Genomic DNA, 15,299 nt, shown 5'->3' with positions numbered 1-15,299 from the left:
CCATACTGTTTTCCAGAGTGGCTGTACCAGTTTGCATTCCCACCAGCAGTGCCAAAGAGTTCCCCTTTCTCCACATCCTTGCCAACATCTCTTGTTACCTGAGTTGTTAACTTTAGTCATTCTGAGTGGTGTATGGTGGTCTCATTTAGTTTTGATTTGTACTTTCCTGCTGATGAGTGATCTTCTTTGGAAAAGTGTCTACCCTATACTTTCCTCATTTCTAACTGGATAATTTGGTTTTTGTGTGTGTTGAGTTTGATAAGTTCTTTTTAGGTTTTGGATATTAACCCTTTATCTGATATGTTATTTGCGAATATCTTCTCACATTCTGTTGGCTGCCTTTTAGTTTTGCTGATTGTTTCCTTGTTGTGCAGAAGCTTTTTATCTTGATTAGGTCCCAATTAGTTCATTTTTACTTTTGTCTCCCTTGCCTCCAGAGACCTGTTGAGGAAGTAGGTGCTGCGGCCGATATCAGAGACGTTTTTGCCTGCTGTTTCGCCTAGGATTTTGATGGCTTCCTGTCTTGAGTTTAGATATTTTATCCATTTTGAGTTTATTTTTGTGTTTGATGTTAAGTGCTCCAGGTTCATTTTTCTGCATGTCGCTGTCCAGTTTTTCCAACACCATTTGCTGAAGAAACTTTTTTTTTAATGTTTTTATTTATTTTGAGACAGAGAGAGACAGAGCATGAGCAGGGGAGGGGCAGAGGGAGAGAGGGAGGCACAGAATCCAAAGCAGGCTCCAGGCTCTGAGCTGTCAGTACAGAGTCCGATGCGGGGCTCGAACCCACGAACGTGGGATCATGACCTCAGCTGAAGTCATAGGCTTAGCCACCTGAGCCACCCAGGCACCCCTGAAGGAATTGTCTTTATTGCATTGGATATTCTTCCCTGCTTTGTCAAAGATTAGTTGGCCATATGTTTGTGGGTCCATTTCTGGGCTCTCTCTTCTGTTCCATTGATCTAAGTGACTATTTTTATGTCAGTACCATACTGTCTTGATGATTACAGCATTGTAATACAACTTGATGTCCGGGATTATGATGCCTCCAGCTTTGGTTTTCTTTTTCAGAATTGCTTTGGCTATTCTGGGTCTTTCCATACAAATTTTAGGATTGTTTGTTCTAGCTCTGTGAAGAATGCTGGTGTTATTTTGATAGGGATTGAATTGAGTATGTAGATTGCTTTGGGTAGTATTGATGTTTTAACATTGGTTCTTCCATTCCATGAGCACAGGATATTTTTTCCATTTGTGTGTGTGTGTGTGTGTGTGTGTGTCTTTGATTTCCTTCATAAACTTTCTATAGTTTGCAGTATATAGAATTTTTCACCTTTTTGGTTAGGTTTATTCCTTGATTTCTCTTCCTGCTGCTTCATTATTAGTTTATAAAAATGCAACCAATTACTGTACATTGATTTTGTACCCTGCAACTTTGATGAATTCATGGATCAGTTATGGGAGGAGTTTTTTGGTGGAATCTTTTGGCTTTCCATAAAGAGTATCATGTTCTCTGTGAAGAGTGAAAATTTGACTTCCTCCTTGATATTTTGGATGCCTTTTATTCCTTTGTGATGTCTGATTGCTGAGTCAGGACTTATTACACTATGTCGAATAACAGTGGCAAGAGGGGACATCCCTGCCTTGTTCCTGACCTTAGGGGGAAAGCTCTCAGTTTTTCCCCATTGAGACTGATATTAGTAGTGAGTCTCTCACATATGGCTTTTATGGTCTTGAGGTATGAGCCTTCTATCCTTACTTTCATGAGGGTTTTTTTTTTTTTATCAAGCAAGGGTACTGTATTTGTTTGAATGCTTTTTCCGCATCTACTGAGACAACCATGTGGTTCCTGTCCTTTCTTTTATTAATGTGAGGTATCATATTTATTTATTTGTTGATAATGAACCACACTTGCATCGCAGGTATAAATCCCACTTGATGGTGGTGAATAATTCCTTTAATGCATTGTTGGATCTGGTTGGCTCATATCTTGTTGAGAATTTTTGTACCCATGTTCTTCAGGAAATTGCTCTGTAGTTTTCCTTTTTAGTGGGGTCTTTGGCTTTGGAATCAAAACCAAATCATAGAATGAGTTTGGAAATTTTCCTTTCTTTTCTACTTTTTGGAATAGCTTCAAAAGAATATGTGTTAACTCCTCTTTAAATGTTTGGTAGAATTCCCCTGGAAAGCAAACCAGCCCCAGACTCTTATTTTTTGACTACTCATTCAATTTTTTTTTTTGTTACAGGTCTGTTTAAATTTTCTATTTCTCCCTGTTTCAGTTTTGGTAGTTTATATGTTTCTTGGAATCTGTCCATTTCTTCCAGATTGCCCAATTTATTGACATATAATTGCTCATAATATTCTTATTATTGTTTGTATTTTTGCAGTATTGTTTGTGATCTGTTCTCTTTCATTCTTGATTTTATTTACGTGGTTCCTTTCCTTTTTCTTTTTGGTCAGATTGCTAGGGGTATATGAATTTTGTTAATTCTTTCAAAGAACCAGCTCCTAGTTTCATTGATCTGTTCTACTGCTGTTTGTTGTTGCTGTTGTTGTTTGTTTGTTTGTTTTTGTTTGTTTGTTTCGATAGCATTCATTTCCACTCTAATCTTTATTATTTCCCATCTTCTGCTGATCTGAGCTTTTACTTGCTGTTCTTTTTTCAGCTCTTTAAGGTGTAAGGTTAGATTGGATATCTGAGATCTTTCTTCCTTTTTAAGGAAAGCCTGGATTGCTATATTCTTTGCTTTTATGACTGCCTTTGCTGCATCCCACAGGTTTTGGGCTATGGTGTTATCATTTTCATTGGCTTCCATGTATGTTGGGAGCCATTTCTGAACTCACTAAGTTGAGAATACTCATTGTGAGGTTAAGTTGGGTTTTTCACAGCCTCCTGATGACAGATAGTGACCGATGTCTACCTCCCACTCAATTATTTTTTGAGCATCGACCCCCCAAGGCATCTTGCTGATTGATATTGGGAGTGACTTGCCCGCTTATTCTGGCCCTAAAATATGCAGATTTCACCTTGTGAAGGAACTTATTATAGGAATTTCTTCTTTTGTGATTATGGGAGCAAATATTGCATTTCCTGAGAAAACTGTCTTACTTTCCTTCAAGAAAATAGGCTATTGACCCCTGCTCACAAAAGAACTAACTTTTGCCTTTACTATGCTAAAAACATTGTCATGTATTTGAATGCTGAAGATACCTTCCTTCCCCATATGCTAAGCATCTAAATCACCTACATCAATCACTATTGATAAAGATTATGCATGAGTCTTTTACCAATCTATGTTCTGGGACATTTTTACATACCAAAGAAAATTGTCATCAGAAAATCATTGTCTAAGACAAATACCACTTCTGTGCTGGGCTCCATACATTTTTTACCATTAATAAAGCTGACTCTCCATCAGAGCAGAGATGCCTGCCTGGAGATCAGAAAGAAACTCATGGAGGTCTCATTCCTCCCACTTTTGCTGACACCATCCATCCTTCAGGGACCTCTGGACCTTTTTGCTTCTCTTTAAATTCTTGGTTAACCTATTTATTTTTTAGTAGGATCTTCTTTAGGCTCTAAGCATTTGTTATCTTTCCAAAATATTTTTGTGGTTGATTTTTGATTTTCATAGCGTTGTGGTCTGAAAATATACCACATAGTGTTGTGATATGATCTCGATCTTTTTGTACTTATTGTGGTCTGATTTATGTCCCAGTATGTGATCTATTCTGGATAAGTTCCATGTGCACTTGAGAATAATGTGTATTTTGCTCCTTTAGGATGATATGTTCTGAATACATCTGTTAAGTCCATCTGGTCCAGTGTGTCATTTAAAGCCATTATTTCCTTATTGATTTTCTGATTAGATTATCTGTCCACCGCTGTAAGTGAGGTGTTGTAGTCCATAACTTTTATGGTATTACTGTCAATGAGTTTCATTATGTTTGTAATTAATTGATTTATATATTTGGTTGTTTCACATTGGGGGCATAAATATTCACAATTGTTAATTCTTCTTGGTGGATAGACCACTTAATTAAGATATAATGCCCTTATTTATCTCTTGCTACAGTCTTTATTTAAAGTTTAGATTGTCTGATATAAGATGGCTACTGCAGCCTTCTTTTGGTGACCATTAGTATGAAAGATGGTTCTCCATCCCTGTACTTAAATCTGAAGGTGTCTTTAGGTCTAAAGTGGGTCTCTTGTAAACAGCATATCAATGGATCTTGTTTTCTTATCCATTCTGTTACCCTATGTCTTTTGATTGGAGCATTTAGTCTATTGACATTTAAAGTGAGTAATGGAAGACATGAATTTATTGCCATTATGTTGCCTGTCAAGTTGGAGTTTCTGGTGGTATTCTGTGGTGCTCCCTAGTGTTTGTTGTTTTTGGTCAATTTTTTTTTTTTGGTCTTTTCTCCATTATTCCCACACTAGGTGGCACTTCAAGAATGCAGCCTCGAGAGAGAAATTTTTGCTTGAGAGTATTTAGACCATTGTAATTGAACCTTGTTAAGGTCTCTATATAAACTCTTAAGATTTTGGCAGGGGGAGGCAGAGATATACTCATCTTGCAGCTACCTATGATAAGCTTTACATATAAATTTGCTTGGTTATGAAAACTACCACTTACCAATCTGGAGTGGTCTTCTTTCTTTAGTACCTCCTTGCCCTCTGTTTATAGGAGCCAGTTTTGGATTTCATATGGGAAACTCCCAACAATTGGCAAGCGAGCTACAAAACCAACGAAATGGGTCTTGGGGAAGCAGTGTCCATTAAGGAAATCTCAAGTTGGCCATCAACCTCTAAGTAAGGAAGGTGGCCTGTATGTTAGATGCTTATGGGTTACTATGTGAGTAAACACTAACTGGTTTGATGAACTTGTTTGAAGAATTGCATACCATGCACTGGGGCAAAGAAGGGAAATGAATGGCTTGCTGAGGTTGGCTAGCTTCTACTGTGTCAGCTTGGGTGGTCACAGATGCCCAACTACAGGCTGAAGCTCAAGTTAGAGAAGCTGAGGTTAGAGAAGAATGTGTGGCTGCCCACTACTTTGCTAACTTCTGAGGTGACAGACAAGGTGGAAGAGAAGGATGATAAGTTTGAGATTTTAGCATACCATTTTGCAAAGCAAGGAAGGCACAAACTGCCTTGGATTAAGATCTGAGTGCTTATGACAAGCCTGATTGGGAGGCTATCAGGTGGAATTACTAGGAAAATAGGGAGAATGAAGAAGACAGTGAATATGATGACAGTGGAGAGGACAAAGCACCTTATGCTATCTGACCCCTAATACAAAGGAAAACAAAAGCCAGTAACAACCCCAGCCAGCACGGCAGCCCATAATTCAGGACATGTTCATGAGAAAATACAGGCCCACTGAGTTTACTGATGTAGCTGCCCCTTCAGTAGGTATAGAAGATGGAGTATACAGGAAGAGTGGCCATTGTAGAGCTTGAATGGGGTGGCATATTTTCAAGGATGCTGGATTGCCCTTAAAAAACAGGGACTTGGGGTTTACTTGGGTGGCTCAGTCAGTTAAATGTCCAGCTTCGGCTCAGATCATGATCTCACAGTTCATGGGTTCAAGCCCTGCGTCGGGGTTCTGTGCTGCTAGCTAGCTCAGAGCCTGGAGCCTGCTTCATATTCTGTATCTCCTCTCTCTCTGACCCTCCCCTGCTCGAGCCGTGTCTCTCAAAAATAAATAAAAAACATTAAAAAAATTAAAAAAAAACAGGGACTTGGTTAATGCAGTAACAGCATGTCCCGTGTACTCTAAAAATGTCCAAGGCAATTGCCAAAGGAGTCTGGGACCATCCACCGGGGCTCCCAACCTGCAATGGATTGGTAAATTGATTACATTGTCCCCCTTCCTCCAAGAGAGAATTCTAAATATGCCTTGGTTGTGTGCACACTGTGGCTGGTCTAACCCAAGGTTTCTCCTGTCTCCACAGTAAGCAGGCTGCCACTATTAGGGGATTAGAGAAGTTAAATACCATGTTCAGATACCCTCATTGAATAGGCAATGCAGGGGTCACATTTCAAAGGTCATTATATGCAAAGATGGGGCAAAAGAACATGGCATTGAATGGAGGTTCTGAGAACACCATGAGCCTTCGTGCCTGGGGAAGGTATTATTTGCTGGAATTAGGATTGGCACATCCTGGTGAAATGTGTGAAGTACTTTGCACCCCTGAGTCAAGAGGAACTACTACTCAGTTTGCACTGGATCTTGTTGTCCTGAAAGCTGGACATGTTGAAAAACTCTGTACTTGAAATGGAACACACACCATTGAAAGGAGAGACAAGGTGGGTCCTGGTTTGACACATCCTGCCCCCAATCTATCTCCTCTTGTTGGTCAGTGCTACCTCCTCCAGCCAACATGAATGGTGTGTGCAACCAGGTCAAATTCCTAACTCTGCAGCCAGATTAACATCAAAGGATCAGCCTACAAGTGTAATTCTTATAGAGAGGGAAGACCTTTCCAAATAATTTCCTTCTAAATATCTGTCTTTTCAGATATTCAGCTTTTCTGGATTTTCTGCTGCTCCTATAGTATCTAGTCACAGGATGAGCACCTGATGAAAATATCTTTCTATACCCAGTTACACACCTGGCAAAGGAATCAATGTGGGCAACAGTCCTCTGGCTCACCAGAATTTCCATGATTACTATCACTATTCCAGGGAGGGAACTGAAAGACACTAAAGATACATTAAGGAAAAACAAGCTAGGACCGATACTCTTAATTCATCTGATATTACCAATACTGATTCAGAAACCTGACCTGTAACATATACACTGTCAATCACACTAGTATTCTTTTTCTATCAAATTACATAGGTAGCTTGTCAAAATGCTGACTAAATGTCCTAACAATAGCACCAATGGAACCATGGGTGTCTACACCCAGATTTGATATGAGTTCTTGTGGCTTATTTTGGATTATACACATTAGAGAACCTACACCATCCTATGTCGGGGAAGGAAAAATCACTCTAAACAGAACCAGCTTAATTGTACTGGGAATATGGGACGGATATCACTGTCACATGAAAGGATAGCATCTGGTTGGCACCGACTGGTGCCCCTACCCAGGCATTTATTGGGTAGCCCCTAATTGAGTCGAGCGTTGTGTGGCACGAATCTTTGGCCACGGCTTCCATCTGGGTGGTGTGAACCCTGGATTTTTTATGGGCACAGGCAAGAATCTGTCTCACAGTAACCACAATTGCCAACCTCCCTCTCCTTAAAACCAGATAAGCACATTCCATTTTCCATCAGTATGATCATGTGGCCACCTTCTTTGTTAATCCATTGACCTGGAGGATGTTACAGCACACATACAAGCCCTTACTGCATTTACCCATTAAGCTTTAAACGATAGCTGGCAAAATCTGTCTTTACTAATAAACCCTGAAGTATCTCTAATGAGAAAAGCTGTGGTCTTGGACATTATTACTGCCTCACAAGTGTGCCATATTCTGAAGAAAATGTTGCATGTTCATACCTGGTGAATCTACTAATGTATCATCTTTATTAAAACATGTAAGGATACAAATGAATACTCTAAGTGATCTGATTCCTAGCATAGGGGGCTTAGTAAATCACTGGTTCAGATCATGGGGCTTTTGGTGGAAAAGCTTGTTAGTTGTACTGGGAATCCTTACCTTAATCTGTTTTTGTTTTTGTATGTGCTTATACTGTCACTGTGCCTTTGGCCTTTACTGCAGCCAGAAAATGGCCAAATAAGTCACCTCCATGGTGATAAAACACTTTGATGACTGCTCAGGGCACATTGCCAAAGAGAGGGAGCAATTGTAAGATTGCAAGGGGTACTCTCCAGGGGTGCAGCATTGGAGGAAGTTATTGAGAGGATGTGATCTCTAGTTGACCCATGAGCTACAGCTGCCTATTGGAGGCTCCTCCCCCCATACCCGGTCTTAGGATCCTACCTTCTCCTGGCTGTTCCCACAATGGGAGCCATTTTCAAGGTTGCAGCCTAGAGAGACTAATGTGTTGTTGACATTATCTGTGTGGTATATGTGACAGAACCCAGTTAAGAATTTTAAGGTTCTGGCAGGAGGGAGCAGAGATCTACTCATTTTGTGGCTACCCAAGACAAGCCTTTGTAAGTATTTAAACTGCCCACCTACTAGTCTGGACTGGCTTGCTTCTTTCTTCTGTCTCTCCTTGTTCTCCGTGTATGGGAGGCAATTTCAGATTTTACCCAGGGACCAACAAAGATATGGATAATTTTACAAATGAAAAAGTTCTCTTTCTCAGAAGTGCCAAAAAAAAAAAAAAACCCACCTCAAATACTTTCTATCGAATTTTCACCAACTATAATATAAATTGCATGTTATTTCTTGTATGTGGTTTCTCTCTGAACTGTTTGAGTTGCAGTCTGGTATCTCTGGCAGCAGCTGTTTAAATTGAGTTTGGATTCAAGATGTATGTTAAAGATGGAAACCTGTGACAGCAAAGCACAGGAGGCAGGATCGGTGTCACAAAAGTCAGACTAGACAAAGCTTAGACCAAACCAGCGGGGGCTCTGGAGCAAGATCACATGCTGGAGTGTTGTGCCTTGGACTAAACTGTCTGTACCTCCCCTCATTTGGTAAGAATCAGGTCCTTCCCTTAAGGAGGGTCTGGGAGGCACATCTTCACATCTACCCTTGTGTACCCTTGCACCACAGGATCCACTCCATACATATTCAGATAGCAGCTCTATCTCACATGCCAGGGGCCAAGGTTTTCCTATTCACAGCCCTGACTGCGGTGTAACTAACTTGCCTTTGGGTCTTCTCAGCTGTTGGGCATTTAACTACTTGGTCTATTAGGTCCTACACTTGGTCTTTGGCTTTTTCTGCCCTGTCATGCAGATAATAAGAATGACTTTGTAGGCAACCAAACAGGCCTCTGGCTTTCGTACTTGGCTTTGGGTTTCCTGTTACCTCAGCTGTTTGTTTCCTTTCTAAGGTTTTTTTTTAAAGTTTATTTATTTATTTTGAAAAAGAAAGAGACATACAGAGTGTGAGTGGGGGAGGGACAGAGAAGAGAGGGAAGGAGAGAATCCCAGACACTGATAGTGCAGAGCCCAATGTGGGCTCGAGCTCATGAACCATGAGAATATGACCTGAGCCGAAGCTGGACACTTAACCAACTGAGCCACCCAGGTTCCCCTATTGTTTGTTTCCTTTCTAAGTGGAACATCAGTGACGTTAGCCATAGCCTGTCCTGTTATCCTCACACCTGCTAGTTCCTCCTTAACGTGTAGCACTTGATCTTCACCTGTGCTAACGTACTCCCCCCTTGCCTGTTATACCTTCCCAGTTTACCACTAGTAAAGCATTAACTGCTACCTTTCTTGACTTGCCACCAGTGATTGTCCTCATTGTCTGCAGATTGCTGAGTCAGCTAGCCTCAGTGTTCCATCTTAGGACCTACTTACTTGGACCCCATCTCTGGGTTCTTCAGGAGCTGAGATAGAGCTTGGGGTGCAAAGTGGTGATTAATGATCAACTTCTGTGAAAGGGAGAAGAGGAAAAACCTGGCCATGGAAATCATTGAATTGTACAGTAAGCCTCACAGAATCCTGGCAAGCTTGGCAGGGAGCTCTGGAGTGAGTAATGCCACCAGAGTGTCATTTCAGCCCCATATTCCAGGAACTGGATATCTCACCTTGCTCCGTCAATAAATATGGGCTCAAAAATGATGTCATTCCTGAAACTGACACAGTCCCTGAAGGAACAAAGAGCTGAAGGCTACCTGGTGAATATACTGTAGCTTAGCAGCAACTTCATTCCTGAAGAGATGTATCCGGGCAGCACCTATCTGTATCTACCACAGAACCCATGTTTCGTTGGTCAATAAATACATTTGTACAGATATATGTAGACTTTTGCTTTTAATATTTATTATTTCAATCTTGTAATTTCTTTTTATCCTTGCCATTCTAATCAAATGCCACCTTTTCTAAACTTTCTTCAGACTCTTAAATTAATACGATCTTTCTCATTTATGCCTTCACACATGAACATTGTCCTCCTCTGCCACACTTGTAATGAGATTATGGCCTTACAAGGATAATACTTGTGAGAAATGGCTGTTTGTGTTTTGCATACTGGACATTTGAGCACTCATGCCCTAGTTTTTAAACATTTAATCATTTATAGAATGTCTTCAAAATGTTTCCAAGCAAGATATTATTAGCTTTTCCTTTATAAATCTCTACATAAAATAAGAAAACAAATCAAGGCAATAAAATTTCATTTTGTTCTCCATTTTTTAAATTAAGTTTTTATTTTAATTCCAGTAAATATGTAGTGTTATATTAATTTCAGGTTGAATATAGTGATTTAACAATTCCATGTGTCACCTGGTGTTCCTTAACATTTTAAATAGGCAATTCAGTATGTTTCTTATTTTCACATTAGACAGGTCATCACTGTCAAGGTTTGACTCTTTTCCTGCTTTTTGATTCACATTTTGAAATTTAGTGACAGATCTATCAAATTTGAGATCACTAGTCCCTAGCTGGAAGCAATGTCTACTATATCTGGAGTGCCAGGCACATAACCCTCTCTAATTATGGGGGTTTGAAAAAAAGAGAGATACAGGTGGATAGTGAGATATTCAACATATTCTATATTTATTTAATTTATAAGCAGTCCTACTACTCTATGATTAAATATTTAAAAAATGAAAGTAGATTTTTCCTAGAAAATAGCCTTTTATCAAAATTCTAAAAAATTAAAAGAAAAATCCCCAAAGCAAAGGCAATACTAGTTTTCTTGATAAATAACAAGAAGAGCCCTGGAAATGTACTTTTCCTTCTCTTGAGAGATACATTCAAGTTCCTTTCACCAGAGAATGAACTATGTGAAAACCTCTGACATTTATTTAAATTGAAATGTAAGCATTGTGATTTCAATTTTGGTTCAATTTCTCTAAAAATCATTTGCTTACTTTTCTTTTGTAAAACTAAGCAAAATGCTCTCATTTTCTCTTTGGTGAATATTGCACAAAGATACCTATTATATTAAAATGATACATATTTTAAATTTTAATTTTAAATTTAATTTATACCAGTGTGATTGAATCGATAATTATTTCTCAGTCAACCTCAAATCTTTCCTCTCTCACTTTGGTTGAAACCACCTAATTTAAGTTTGAGTTTGGCATGTGTAACTATGTAGAGCAGAGTATTACATCATTATTTTGGCTGGATAATTCTTTGATGGGGGGCCTGGAAGCTGTCTTGTACATTGTAGAATGTTTAGCAGCATATCTGTTCTCTCCTCACCAGACACCACTAGCACCCTTTGAACCAGTTCTGATAACCAAAACCATCTCCAGATATTGCCAAATGTTCCCTGGGAGGCAAAATCTCCCCTAATGTCGAATCACGGATCAAAAGATAGATGACAGTAGTCATAACATGTCTCTTACACTCTAGAAGCTCTCCAGAATCTCCCCCATGATCCCCTGTGACATTACAGTTGACAAGGAGGTCTCAGTCGACCTCTGAGAGACTTGTAGTGCTGAAGTACTGAAAGTACTCACCTTACTTTCAAATTCCAGGTGTTCATTGCTGATATGTAAGAAAGCAATTGGCATTGATATATTAAGCTTGTGTTCTCCAATATTGATGTAATCATTTCTTAGACTCGGATTTTTTTTTTGTTGATTATTTGCTATTTTTAAAAATAAACATGTCGTCTATGAACAAATACAATTTTATTTCTTACTTCCCAAGTGCTATGCCTTATATTCTATTCCCCTGTTTTATTGTACTAAATAGGATTTTTACTATCATGTTTAAAAGTGGTAATGAGAGGAACTATCCTGTCTTGTGTTCCCTAATCTTAGAGGAAAGCATCCAATTTTTCAGCATTAAGTGTACTGTTAGAGGGTAAAGATTTACTATGTGTCTTTTATCAAGTTGAAAGCTTTGCTCTAGGCCCTGTTTTCTGAGTCTTTGGTATATATGGGTGTTGGATTTTGTCAAGTGCTTTTTCTGCATATGATCATATGCTTTTTTTTCTTTAACCGATTGATACTGTGAACGACATTAATTTTAACATTGTCCTCCTCTGCCACACTTGTAATGAGATTATGGCCTACCAAGGATAATACTTGTGAGAAATGGCTGTATGTGTATTGCTTACATTTGAGCATCCATGTCCTCATTTTTAAACATTTAATAATTTATAGAATGTTAATTAAATTACATTAATTTAAAAATTTTGAAATAGTTTTGAATAATTGGAATAAATTCTACTTGGTCATGGTGTATAGTTCTTTTTATGTGTTATTGGATTCAATTTGTTAATGTTTTGTTTAGCACCTATGTTCATGAGAGATGTAGATCTGTAGTTTTCCCCCCTTGTATGTAATATCTTTATCTGGCTTGGGTATTTGGGTGAGTGATTGAATTAAGAAATGTTCCTTCTGACTCTTTATTTGTTAGAAGAGATCACAGAGGATTGTACTTAAATATTTGATAGTATTCACCAGTGAATTCATATGGACCTTATTTTTCAAGGATATTAATTATAGATTTTCTTTAATATATTTAGGCCTAGTCTTTGTATGAGTTTTGGTAGTTTGTTTCTTTCAGGAATTGTCAAATTATCAAATTTCTGAGAATAGTGTTGTTTATATTTCTTTATTATCATTTTGATGTCCATGAATCAGCAATCACCAATCTTTCTAATATTGATAATTTAGGTCTTTCTTTTTTAATTTTGTTTGGCCTGGCTAGGGGTTTTTTTAATGTTTTATTTATTTTTTGAGAGAGAGAGAGAGAGAGAGAGAGAGAATGAGCAGGGGAGGGTCAGAGAGAGAGGGAGACAGAATCTGAAGACAGGGTCCAGGTTCTGAGCTAGCTCTCAGCACAGAGCTGATATAGGGATCGAAGCCATGTACCTTGAGATCATGACCTGAGCTGAAGTGGGTCGCTTAACCTACTGAGCCACCCAGATGCCCCAAGGAGTTTGTCAATTTTACTTTCCTTTCAAAGAATCAGCTTTTGGTTTTGTTGATTTTTCTCTATTGTTTTCTTGGTTTCAAGTTTATTGATTTCTGTTCTTAATTTACTTTTATTATTTTGTGATTTATTTTTGCTTAATTTTCTGTATTGTCCTAAGGCAGAAGCTGAGATAATTGATTTCATATCTTTCTTTATTTTCAGTCTATATATTTAATACTATAAATTTTCCTTGAAGCACTGCTTTCACTCTATCCTATAAGTTATGATAAAATTTCATTTTCAATTAATTATAAATATTTTTTAAATTTCTCATGAGATTTATTTGATTGATATTTACTGATGTTTTATTTCATCTCTAAATATTCTGGCTATCTTCCTGTTATTGAATTCTAGTATAATTTCACTGTGGTCTGAGAACACACTCTATGATTTCTCTTCTTTCAAATTTGTCAAATGAGTTTATATCCCTAAATGTGGTTTACAGTAGTGAGTGCTCTATGTGAGCTTGAGAATGATGTGTATTCTGCTGTTTTTCATTGAATTATTCTATAAAAGTTAATTAGGTCTAGTTGATAGATTGTACTGTTTTATCAGCCATATCCTTAGTAATTTTCCACCTAATTGATCTATCATTTACTGGGAGAGGGATGTTGAAGTCTTTAACTCTAACAATAGATGTGTTTATTTCTCCTTGCAGTTTTAGCCTCACATATTCTGACATTATTGTTAGACACATATACATTAAAGATTTTTAATGTTTTCTTGGAGAATTGACCTCCTTATTATTATGTAATACATTTCTCTCTCCCTGATAATTTTTTCCTATTCTGAAGTCAGCTTTTTAAGAAATTAAGATAGCTACTGCAACTTCCTTTCCTTTAGTGTTAGCATATTATGTTATTTTCTGTGCTAACATTTTTAACCTGCCTGAGTTTTAGATTTAAAATGAGTCACTTGTAGAAAGCATTTAGTTAGGTCTGGTTTTTTTTTTTTTGAACCCATTTTGTCATTCTCCCTCGCTTAATTGATATGTTTAAACCATTCACATTTAATATAATTTTTAAAATAATAGCTTTATAGCTCGCATATAAAAGTTTTCTATTTGTGGGATTTGTTTTTGATTTTCATCTTCCCCTGTTGTTATACATTTTTGGTTTTAATAGACCATTTTATACAATTCCATTTTCTCTTTTCTCTTACCATATCAATTATAATTCTTTAAAAAAATATTTTTGGTGGTTACCTTAGAATTTGCAATATACCTTTGCAACTAATCTAAGTCCACTCTCAAATAATACTACTGCTTTATGGGTATTATATGTACCTTATAATAGAGTATTAGGAATTTCTCCTTCCTGTTCCTTATAGCATTGCTGTATTTCACCTATAGGTGAGCTATAATGTCTTAATATATTCTTACTGTTATTTCTCTGAACAAAAACTTATCTATTAAATGATCAACTAAGATTAAGAAAATATATTATTTTACCTTCACTTATTCTTCGCCAATGCTCTTCCTTTATGTCAGCTGAGTTTCTGACATATCATTTTCCTTCTTCCTGAAGAACATTTTTTAATGTTTCTTACAGGGCAGGTCTACTGATGACTAATTATCTTTTATTATTTCTCTGAAACACTTTTTTCTCTGAGACGTTATGTCTCTGAGACATTCATTTTTGAATGACAATTTCAGGGTCTAATCATTCCAGGTTGGTTATTTTTATTTTTATTGTTTTTATTTATTTTTTTTTGAGAAAGACAGAGAGAGAGAGAGAGAGAGAGAGAGAGAGAGAGAGAGAGACAGAGCACAAGCAGGGGAGGGGCAGAGAGTAAGGGAGACACAGAATCCAAAGCAGGCTCTAGGCTCTGAGCTGTCATTAGAAACCCCAATGCCAAGCTCAAACTCATGAACCATGAAATCATGACCTAAGCCAAAGCTGGATGCCCAATGGGCTGAGCTACCAAGGCATCCCTGGGTTAGTTGTTTTTCTTTCAATATTAATATTTCACTTCAGTGTCTTCTTACTTACATGGCTTCTAACAGGTAATCAATATAATTCTTATTCTTGTGTCTCTATGGGTAAGATGTTTTATTCCTCTGATTGTTTCCAAGATTTTTTTTTATGTTTCATTTTCTATAGTTTGAATGTAAATCATCTAATTCAGATTTTTTATTTATTCTATTAGGTGCTCTCTGAGCTAGCTTCCTGTTTTGTGGTTTGGTGTTTCCCATTAATTTTGGAAACATTCCTTCCGTTATTTCCTTAAATACTTCTAAAACTCCACTTTTTTTT

This window comes from Suricata suricatta, chromosome 5 (genome assembly GCF_006229205.1).
Source record: "Suricata suricatta isolate VVHF042 chromosome 5, meerkat_22Aug2017_6uvM2_HiC, whole genome shotgun sequence".
NCBI lineage: Eukaryota > Metazoa > Chordata > Mammalia > Carnivora > Herpestidae > Suricata > Suricata suricatta.
Note: the sequence above shows the minus strand (reverse complement) of the source record.